Genomic DNA, 12,139 nt, shown 5'->3' with positions numbered 1-12,139 from the left:
CTACAGAGGGAAAAGATGGTAATATTACAGTTTGCATGGCTAACTAGTCCTGGGTGAAGCAGATGGGGCCGGTCAACGGCCTATACTTTGAGAAGCCAGGCTGACCCTCTCACAGTCTCCGGTCCTCCTCCAGAACCGTACCTCCACAAGATCTCCAGGTGATTCCTATGTTTGCTAAAGTCTGAGAAGCACTAATCCATAATACAGGTAGCCCCTGGGTAACAAACTTTCAACTTACAGACAGCTCAGACTTGCACTTTAATGTTATGTAAATTTGCCCTCACAATCACCTTCACTTGCTGCACATGCAGCTTTCAAATCATTGAAAAGGCTTCGAGCCTTTCCTTGCGCTGAAGTCAGGCTAAATAAGAACCAAACGCACGTGTTCCGACTTACCTACGAATTTGACTTAAAGACTTAAGACACGGTTGGGAACAGATCTTGTTGGTAATCTGGGAACTGCCAGTACAGATTTTCTGATGGAAGAGGGTGTTTCCACAAGACGGACTATGAGGGGATGAATTTAGATTGCTCTAAACGTAAACAACATGTTTCTAATAGGCTGAGTTGTCTTGTGCTTTCTTCTTGATGTGTTCTGTGGGAAGATGATCCTTTGAGGAGGCGCTGCTGCCTAACCCTGCACTCACGCTCACCAAGGCAGCTAAGCTAGTGCTAGTCTCCTTGCTTTTTGTGGACTGAGGATTTGATACAGCTGGGCTGGTGTGTTCTTAGAGTGTTACACCAGCTAGGCCAAAGTGGACCGGCTGTTACCAAGGTCCATTAAGCCTTTCTTTCTGTGCTTGCTTCATTTTCAAAGGCAGCGTGTGGAAAACGTGCTGAATGCCTCATCTTCTCAAACCTACCTAACTGCCCCTCAGCTCTGTGCAAAAAGAACCCTTGTCTTCAATGCCTAAATGTTTGTGAAAAAGCAAATGGCTCACCTGTCCCAGGGCCTCTCTGGGAAAGCTTCATACCACCAATCTTTATCATGGGGCCAAATAAAGGTCACCTAAAATCAGAAAGTCAAGGGACATGCAGAGGCTGTTCTCCTGTCTGAGCTCTGTCCTTAACTAAAGTCGTTGTTAGGTGCTGTCAAGTCAGTTCCGACTCATAGCAACCGTATGTTCAACAGAACGAAATGCTGCCCAGTCCTGCGCCATCCTCACAATCGTTGTTATGCTTGAGCCCATTGTTGCAGCCACCGTGCCAGTCCATCCCGTCGAGGGTCTTCCTCTTTTTTTGCTGACCCTCTACCAAGCATGATGTCTTTCTCCAGGGACTGATCCCTCCTAGTAACATGTCCAAAGTATGTGAGACGAAGTCTTACCATACTCCCTTCTAAGTAGCATTCTGGCTGTACATCTTCCAGGACAGATTTGTTCGTTCTTTTGGCAGTCTGTGCTATATTCAATATTCCTTGCCAACACCATAATTGGAAGGTGTCAATTCTTCCGTCTTCCTTATTCATTGTCCAGCTTTCACATGCATACGATGCAATTGAAAACACCATGGCTTGGATCCAACTCACCTTTGCTTTTTAACACTTTCGAGAGATCTTTTTGACAATGAACAACCTGAAGTGGGCAGCTCGAAAAAGTCGGGTGGCTTCTACCTCACTATTTGTCAGGCTTTGAAGAAACGAAAATAGAGGAGGAGCATATGAGAGAATAAAATAAGGAGAATAGTAAAAAGAAATTTCTAGCTTTGAAGAGGAGTTAAAAATCACAAACAGGAGAACCTTGATTTCATGGCCCCCAGATCCAATTCCCGCAAGAATCTTTATATTACTGTGGAATGAGGACTAACTGGAGTCCCTGGATGGTGCAAAGAGTTAACACGCCTGCTGCTAATCGAAAAGTTGGTGACTTCACCCAGCGGTGCCTTGGAAGAAAGGTTAGACAATCTACTTCTGAAAAATCAGCCATTGAAGACCTTAGGGAGCACAGTTCTACTCTGACACACAAAGGGTCGCCGTAAGTTGGAGTTGACTCAATGTCAAAATTTAGTCCTATTTTAAGGCTAAATAAGATCTACTTATGGATGCTTGCTTATCAACCTGGGGCTCTAGGACCTATATAATGTTATTGTTGCTATTGTTAGTTGCCATAGAGTTGGCTCCAACTTAGGGTGACCTTATAACAGAACAAAATGTTGCCCGGTCCTGCACCATCTTCGTGATAATTGATATATTTGAACCCATTGTTGTGGCTATTGTGTATTGCCTTCCAACCTCAGGGACTCATCTTCTAGCATTATATTGGTCAATTTTCTGTTGCTATCCGTAAGGTTTTCGTTGGCTTATTTTGGATCTGTACAATAGAAGTGAAGTATGAAACTATCAGGCCCTTAAAGGAACAGTGTATCTAAATACAATCTATATGATTGAAATAGTCTCATCCTCCTTTAGGTGTGAAAATCCACTCAAAGTGCTCCCTCTGCTGGATCTACCGGAGTAGATCCAGTAGGCAGCCATTCACTATGTAGCACATCCTGTGATGTACAAAATAATATTTTGATGGGATGGGGAGAGCAAAGTCAACTTAGATTTTTCCAACAGTTTATGTTACTGGAAGAAAACAAGCATAATTAATTTTCCACAGGACAGACAAATATAAACAAAGGAACCCAAGTGGAGACGCTTTCTAAATAGAAAAGTATTGGTAGAAAGACTCATGTGATAGAGCAGCTATATTTCTTTTATGCGTCTGCACCTCCTCTTTTATGCTCCCAAAAACCCCACAGCAAGGACAGGAAGTGCTTCCTCCTCCTCCTTACAAATGGAAATGCTGCTGGCATGCTGACTTCAATGGCAAATGCTGCAGGATACAAGAGGACACTCAGAGAAGAGCAATACTATGGACCCAGCACAATCAAATAAACACCTTTTACTCCTTTTACCTTCTTCCTTCCTTTTTTCTCCGTTTCTGAAATAGTTCATGATGAACATTCCTCCCCAATTCTCCCATTTTAGTGATGAAGCTTTTTATTCATGAGCTACTTTTTAAAACTTTTTATTATGGAGAATTTCAAACCTACACAAAAGTGAAAAGAATGTCCTCCTCCATGTACGCACCACCCAGCTTCAACAAATTATCAACACAGGGCCGGTCCAATGTGTCTGCAACCTCATCAACTTCCACCTGTTACATTATTTTGAAGTACATATCACAGATGCTATTTCATTCATAAATATTTCAGTATTTATTCTAGAACATAAGGACTGTTTTTGAATATAACTATGTATCATTATTACACGTAAGATTAGCAATAAATCCTTACTAGCAAATATCAAGTAAGTATTCAAATTCCAATTGTTCCATAAATGTCATTGATTTTTTTAATAGTTTGTTCGTTTGGATTAAGTTCCAAATAAGGTCCACACATTGGAATTGGTTGGTATGTTTTTTTTTAAAAAACATTTTAATCTATAAAGTCTTCCTCCCATTCTCCTTTTTCTTGTGCTTTATTTTTGAAGAAATCAGGTTGTTTGTCCTATAGAATTTTCTCCAGACTTTGTTTTGCTGATTGTATCTCTGTTTGCATCCCTGATAAATGTTTTGTCCTCTTTATCTCTGTATACTTGCACTTGGGCCTAGATGCTTGCCAGATTTCAATTCAATATATATATATATTTTTAGCAAGATCACTTCATAGTGGCATACTCTTCTATCAAGAGACATATAATAGTGGATATCACTTCTTTTCTCCTGTTAGCAATTGTTGATGCTCAATAGTAAATCATTAATTAATTACAAGTTAAAAATAATGATATTCTGATTCTATAATCTTATTCATTTATTAATTGGAATACTTCTAAAGAAAAATATTGTATTTAGTTACCCAGTGATACAGTTTGTGTAGGAAAGGCAAGGTAAATGACTGATTATTTCCCTTTACCTATTATCAAAATAATGATTTGGTTCCCTAGAATCCTCCAAAAAACTGGTCAACTAGTTTTGTTTCTGGTCATGCATTTTTAAATAACATCTAAGGTCAGTCTTGGAATGGTTGGGTTTTGAAATAGTTCATAGTTTTCCACAAATTAATTATAGATTTTCTCTTTTCATTATTCTCATTCTATCATTTTGTACAGTGATATATAATTTCAACCTTTCATTTAGATAGGACTCTTCTTTCATGTAGCTTGGGTTTACCTGTTCTTTCTTTACAGCCTTGAATATTGGTTTATAATCAGACTCTTTCTCACCCAGTCACACACATAAGCCCACTCATTCAGACATTCATTCGTTGACCTGTTAAACAATATCTATTTAGTGTCAACTGTGTTCCAGGCATTGTCCTAAAACACATAAAAAGCTCTTCCTTCTTGGAGTTATATTTCAGTGGGGAAGACAGAAAACACACACACAACAAGGTAAACGGCCTCATACTCCTGTTTTCGAGGCCATTCTTCGTTTGGTTCCTCTTCTTCCCAGTAGGCCTGCCATCCGTTTTAGAGCCCTCCGAATTATAGTAAACCTGTGTGTTGGTTGGAAGCTGGCAGGAGTCTGAGGTGCAGAGGAAGTAAGGGGAAGAGCTGCTTTCTGCGACTGTGAATGTATACGTTTTCCTGCATGTGTATTTATACGTATCGCACACATATGCACATGAGGTAACCAGGATAACAGTTAATCAGGGAAATTTTGGGGCCAGAAGCCATGTACCAGAGAATAGCATTGAAGAACAGGTGACAGAGACTAGTAATTGCTAGTGTGCTAAAGTGCTGGGAACTAGGATACAACTTTTTGGTATTGTTAAAATTTTATTTCTGTACTTCAACTAGCATTTCTTAACATGAGGCATATTTGAATTTCCAGGGAAGCTTATTAAGAATCCTGATGCCCAAGCCACAGAGGAATGAATCAGAATCTCTCTGCGCATGGGAAATGGGGATTTTTTTAATGAAAGTTCCCCAGGTGATTCTCATTTGCAGCCAGCCCATGAGCTTAAATTAAACAGGCTTTGTGTTAAGTGATGAAAATAATGACCAGATAAAGCAAGTTCTCCCATACTATCAGTAGAGGGCAGCACGGTCTCAAAAATTCCAACTACTGCCATTGCTGTGTCATTGTAGAGCCTGATAGATTTTTCTGCATTTTTAATTCCACTTTTGTCAAGTGGAATATTAAATTAAAATGCAGATCTTGACTCCGGAGTTATAGAAGGTTGACCTCTGTTTTATAATTCTATTAATTTTTAATTAATTTAAAATTTAAACATCTTATATAGATTCCGGAGCCCTGGTGGCTCAGTGGTTAAGAGTTCCACTACTAACCGAAAGGACGGCAGTTCTAATCCGCCAGCTGCTCCTTGGAAACTCTGTAGGACAGTTCTACTCTGTCCTTTAAGGTCGCTATGAATGGGAATCAACTTGACAGCAGTGGTTTTGGTATTTGGGTTTTCTACATAGATGCTAGAAGTCCCTGGGTGGTACAAACGGTTAATGTGCTTAGCTGCTAACCGAAAGGTTGGAGATTGGAGTTCACCCAGAGGTACCCTGGAAGAAAGGCCTGGAGTTCTACTTCTGAAAAATCAGCCATTGAAGACCCTATGGAGCACAATTCTACTCTGACACACGTAGATCACCACGAGCCATCAAAATCTTCTCTAAGGCCACTGGTGGTATACAGATTCCTATTATGATGCAGTAGTTTCAACAATAGCAAGAGGTTAACATTGTTCTAAACTACAGATGAACAAGCCCCAAAATGTTACCATAATAAATAACATTTCGTTTATAATGAAAGCTGGGGAAAATATGCCCGGATTTGGTAAACTATATAAAATTTTAGGTTTTGTTGGTTTGTTTTACGTATGAGTTGTCAGCAGGATTGATTTTCAACACTAGAAGCTCAACGTACAAAATCGGAATGGAAGATCTGGAAAGAATTGCTAGGAAAGTGTTCCACAAAACTGCATCCATGTCTTAGAATAATCAATAAATGTTTGCTGCATTGATTAAATTCTTCAGATGGGAATATTCTTGAGCCAATAACCCAGTGCTATCTTACACAACTATTCTTACTTATTTAGAACATATGAAAATGCGTATTTAAAAAATGTCTTTACCTCCAGTCTGTGTTTAATGAGTGTGGCTCTATAATAATATGGCAGAAAGTGTAGCTGATCTGATAAATGTTAGGTTGAAAGTTATTATTCCCTAAATCTTCTTAGGAAAGAGGGAGTGTGGGGTCAGCTTGGTGGGGCACTGCTTGAGAAGTTGCATTCGGCTTACTTACCCAGATTTTCTGACTCCAAATGGATCTTCCTTCCCTCCTTCCCTCTTACCTTCACTCATTGTGAATATGTAACAATTTAAAAAGTAGGATCACTTCTGAGAACTAAAAATCCAACAACAGAAGTCTAAAAATCAAGGGCCATATTTTACAAAGTGACCTGTGATCTACTTCATTGCTCTGTGCTTTGTCCCATTTTGGCCCCATTTCCAGTGACTATGGAGTAAATCTAGTCTGAAGAATTAATACTGTTAAATCCAGGAAAATTAATGTTTTATTATATTCATATATGTATGGACTTCCTGAGCTGCACACCTGATTAACGTGCCCGGCTGTTAACTGAAAGGTTGGAAGCTGGAGTCCACGCAGAGGTGCCTTGAAAGAAATCTAGTTCTGAAAAATCAGCCATTGAAAACCCCGTGGGGCACAGTACTACTGTGACACACACTTGGGGTTGCCAAGAGTCAGAATCAAGTCAACAGCAATTAGAAACATACAGTCATTTGAATATAGAAACCACCTTCATACACACACATAACACATCCTTTACCCACTGGCATTAGACTTTAACAAAGTGGTGTTTCTACTGAAAGTTTAGTTCCATCCATAGACTACACTGAAAAACTCTCATTAATGTAAAACTCATTCAACAAAACCCCTAAATTCACATAAATTGCTGTTGGTTACTCCAGAGTTCCTGCCATTGGCCAGCTTGACTTAAGATGTTTCACTACATCTTTACAGCAGTTGAAGTACACAGATAGAAGATTATTAATGTTATATTCACCTATCTACCTTTATTTGGTGGATAGTTGTTTAAGCACAAAAAGACAACCAGCAAAGGTCAAAGAAACTCCCCATCTTATAAATAATGTCTCTCTTCTGGGGCAAAATAATTTTATACCTGATATAATTCTCATCTATAAAGATGCCCATTGCCTGTCCACGTTCATGTGAAGTTCATGTTTTAGAATCGTACAAATGAAAGGGAGAGAAAACACGGTGTTAAGAGACAGCAGAAGGGACTTCCACATAAGGTTACGGGGAAAATGAGCATTCCTAATCCCACATTTGGAACACCCCACTGCTCCCAAGCTGGCTGGTCTCCTTTCTTATAGTCATGGGAGCTATTTGGTCATTTTTGCTTTAGCGCACAAGAGTCAACTGACTCTCCAGTACCTTTGCCACAGGCCTGAGAGCTTAGGATGGAAAACGATTTCGACATTCGCCGCTTGGACTCTTGCCCTTAGCAAGCACATTTGTTGTTCATACATGGTCTTTTGGCTGCCTTCTCTCCCAGCCATCTGTTAAGAGGGGCATTGTGCCTGTTCAGATGGGATGGTGCCACTGTTTCTAAGACAGTCTCACAAAATGTATGTCTTAACTCCCCAACTGTCACACATTTCAAAGCACATTTACCAACAAGAATTGCATTTTAAAACTATGCAGAACTGAGTCGTAATTAAGGACTTAATTCTGTGTCCAGAAAACTGGAAAGAGATCCCTCAAAAGAATCATTCCAGACTTTCTTTCAATGGGGTGGACAATGAAATTGAATGCTGCATTTTCCATGATTGAATACAGGATATAAATACAGCTGCACACATCATTGCTTTCTCCTTTCATGTGACTAGCTCTGAGAAAAGAGTTACTATACACCTGTTAGCCCCTCATCCTCAGGCCCACATATGTCTTATCAGTTCACGGAGATTGTTTATACACTTGGAATGTTTGATTTGCATATAATTGATTATGGCTCAGTCCATGGAGCCCAAATTATCAATAGCAAAGCAATAGCAGCGCTGAGGTTTCGGGTGTGCAGTAATAGATTTGCTGTATGAAATCTCCGAGGGCTGGGATTGCCTTTCCAAGGAAGGTTGGGCTCAGCCTTTTGTACCTTTCATTTTCAAGGTCACCATTTTCCATTTAAAGGTATGATTGCACTTCTTACCTATTCCTCAGCATCCCGGGCTGGAGTTGGAGCCAGTCTCCAGGTCTCGGTCAGGTTTCATCTTTCCACTGGATAGATCATCGTGTTTTGCAGCCAGCTTGTGTATCCTTCTGCATTTGGCTGCAGACCATTTCACATATTTACATCTGGATAGGAAAGCAAAGCTAATTTGGGAAGCAAGCCTAACAAAGCTAGCCAAATACCACCTGAATGAGCTCTTGCTCTGAATCATAGAAGAAATTTTTTTTTTTTGCCGCGTATGAATACCACCAGATTTTATCATTTCTATGTCTTTTCCCTCCAAAATTCCACTTAGAAAAGTAATTATTTTTTAACTGAGAGCAGAAATTGAAAGAATTACCTAAAACCCTGTATTTTTTTTCCCAAAGGATTACCAAAATCATAGATTTATGCTTGTCTTAGTTTCCTAGTGCTGCTGTAACAGAAATACCACAAGTAGATGGCTTTAAAGAACAGAAATTTATTTTCTCACAGTTTAGGAGGCTAGAAGTCCAAATTTAGGGTATGGTTCCAGGGGGAGGTCCTTTTTGTCTATTTCAACTTCTAGTAGCTTTGGAATTCCTGGGCTTGTAGATTTACCTGCCCCTCTCATCCTCAGATAGCATCTGTCCTCCTCTGTGTCTGGGTGCATGTCTCTGTGTTTATGCTGTTCTCTCTATGCCTCAGAAGTTATTAGGTTTAGGATCCACCCTACACTGGTATGATATCAACTGACTGATTGCATTAGATTGCATCCACAGCTGTAGGAATTAGGATTCGAACACATGTTGGGAGGACAAGATTCAATCCACAACAATGCTCATGCTCAGGACTCAATGAACATTAGTAATTCGATTTTATGTAGAAAATGGAATTTCTGATCTTTTTCCCCAGAAAGAACCAAAAACGAAACCCACTGCCATCAAGTTGATTTTGACTCATAGCAACCCTATAGGACAGAGTAGAACTGCCCCATAGCGTTTCCAAGGCTGTAAATCTCTATGGAAGCAAACTGCTACATCTTTCCCCTGCAGAGTGCATGGTGGGTTTGAACTGCTAGCCTTCCAGTTATTAGCCCAGCACTTAACCATTGTGCCGTCAGGGCTCCTTTTTCTCCCCCAGAGGATGTGATAAGTGATGAAGATAACCTATTTCACTTGACCAAAGGAGGATTTTGTACAGGTGATGGGGAGCTTGGAGTGAAGTGATTACATGTGCGTGAGGAGCATCCTATATACAGAGTGGCAGGTCTGGGAATGAAGACCTAGAAGAGGGTTAACTGGGGGAAAAGGGCAAACAAGAGGTAGGCTCTTAAGAGCTGAACAGGGTTAATGCGATAGGAAACTCAGTGATGTGAGTTCACTGGATAGTTCAGGAGAGTGTAATAGAGGCCTTGTAGCTGATAAGGAATTAGACTTTAAGACACAGTATGATGGGAAGCCATGACTGCTTCTGCAAATTCGGCTGTGGTGTGGTGATCCATGCCAAGGCTTAGGCTGAATGTAACCTGAGGAATTAACCACAGCAGGAAAGGGCTCCGGAAGACTGACAGTGTATTGTAGACATTGTTGTATCTCCAGGGCTGAATGCAGAACCTGGTATACAGTAGGTGCTAAGTAAATGTGGTTGATACAACGAGGGAGTAAGAGACAAGAGTTTTAAGTGTGATGGTTTGAAGAAAGGAGTACTAAGATTTGGCAATGAAATGGCTTTTATATGTGAATGATATTTATGACTCTAAAACTTGATTAAGGCCAGAGGTGGATTTACCACAAGTTAGATAAACTTAAATTAGAGGCTTCTTCTAGTTTTCTGGGAGTGACCCTAGCAACATGCAATGTTGTATGTTTTTTTTTAATTTGCAAAAAAAAATATTTTAACAACAATGGATAATAAGAGTGCTGTCCCTTTCCACTCTGACTTTCCCTCTGACACTTTTACCTTCATATTAGGGGTAGCAATGGAATAGCTGTAAGCCTTTGTGGACTCCAGATAAAAGGAGTTGAATTGAGGATATACTTAGCTTTGGTTTAACCAAACCAAAAACCCAACACATTGCTGTCGAGTCAATCCCAACTCACAGTGACACTATAGGACAGAGAAGAACTGCCCCGTACAGTTTCCAAGGAATAGCTGGTGGATTTCGAGCTACTGACCTTTTTGGTGAGCAGCTGAGTGTTTAATCGTCATACCACCAGGGCTCCTTGAAAAGCACTACAGAATATAAAAATGAGTTGCACTTGTATTATCTATTAATAAAGGTAATTTAAGATGCAGTTTTTCTTTAATCATACTTGATATTAATACTAATTAATATTAATACTGATAACCTCTGTGATAATCTAGTAATAATTGCATCTACTCAGACGGTTTTCGTGAGGATTTTTTTAAAATGCATTCAAAGTGCCAGCATAGTGCCTGACACAGAGCCAGTTCAAAAATTATATGTTTGGACTATGTAATATATTATTACAGTAAGTAAAAATGTAATCAGTTGAAGTCTGTAAGAAATAAAGAAAACAAACACCTATGACAGAGCAAGTTTAATAAGCATTTGCAACATCATTGGTTATAAATCATCATGCAAAGTAAATATGTGAACGTATTTAATAGTTTATTGCCCTGTGGAAGTGCCTATCCTTGAGAATTTTTTAAGAGAATGGAAGGAGTAAAAGGTTATTAAAAGCACTGATTTAACAGTATTAGCTGTTTGAAGAGCCCTGGTGGTGCAGTGGTTAAGAGTTCAGACTGCTAACCAAAACTGTTGGCAGTTTGAATCTACCAGCCACTCCCTGGAAACTCTATGGGGCAGTTCTACTCTGTCCCATAGGGTGCTATGAGTCGGAAAAGACTCGACGGCAACGGATTTGGTTTGGTTTTTTGGTTTAGCTGTTTGAAAGAGTGAGGCTTTATTTCCATTAATAAGATACCATTTAGTGACATAGGACAAATCTCAAGGAAACTTCATAAAGCCTAGATTCATTTCACTGGTCCCTTCCACACCTAGGCAATATCTCAGTTATATCAAGGACAGATCTTTATACACAAACTGTAGAAAGCCCATAGCAAATCTCACACACAGACAACTTTCAAAAGTTTTCCACCATGTATCTTTTCAATGCGCTACAGCTGTAGTTAAGAGAGTGTGCGAGAGGTAGATCCCAGTTTTTCTTCACTCTAATTTTTCAAATTAGATTATTGGAATTTAAAGAGAGCTCCAAGACAATTTGCAACACTTCAAGAACTGGATGACCTGACAACACACACACACACACACACACACACACACACACACACACACACACAGCCAAGCCTGTTGCCATTGAGTTGGTACCAACTCATGGAGACCCCATGTGTTAAGAGAGCAGAACTGAGCTCCATAGGGTTTTCTTGCCTATAATCTTTATGGAAGCAGATTGCTAGGCATTTCTTTCATGGTTCCTCTGGGTAGTTTCAAACCGCCAACCTTTTGGTTAGCAATCAGGAACAAGCCATTTGTACCACCCAGGGACCTACAGATAACTATACAGGGCTATTTAATTTTTATTACATAATTATAACCATTTTGTCTTAGCTATCTGGTGCTGCTATAACAGAAATACCACAAGTGGATGGCTTTAACAAAGATGGCTCTGGGGGAAGGTCCTTGTCATCAATCTTCCTCTGATTGAGGAGCTTCTCGGCACAGGGACCTCGGGTCCACAGGACACGATATGCTCCCTGTGCTTCTTTCTTGGTGGTATGAGGACCCCTAGTCTCTCTGCTCACTTCTCTCTTTTATATCTCAAAAGAGATTGACTAAAGACACATCCTAATCTTATAGATTGAGATCTTCCTTATTAACATAACTCCCTCTAATCCTGCCTCATTAACATCATAGAGGTAGGACTTACAACATACAGGAAAATTACATTAGATGACAAAATGGTGGACAATCACACAATACTGGGAA

This window comes from Trichechus manatus, unplaced genomic scaffold, assembly GCF_000243295.1.
Source record: "Trichechus manatus latirostris isolate Lorelei unplaced genomic scaffold, TriManLat1.0 scaffold00098, whole genome shotgun sequence".
Classification (NCBI taxonomy): domain Eukaryota; kingdom Metazoa; phylum Chordata; class Mammalia; order Sirenia; family Trichechidae; genus Trichechus; species Trichechus manatus.
Note: the sequence above shows the minus strand (reverse complement) of the source record.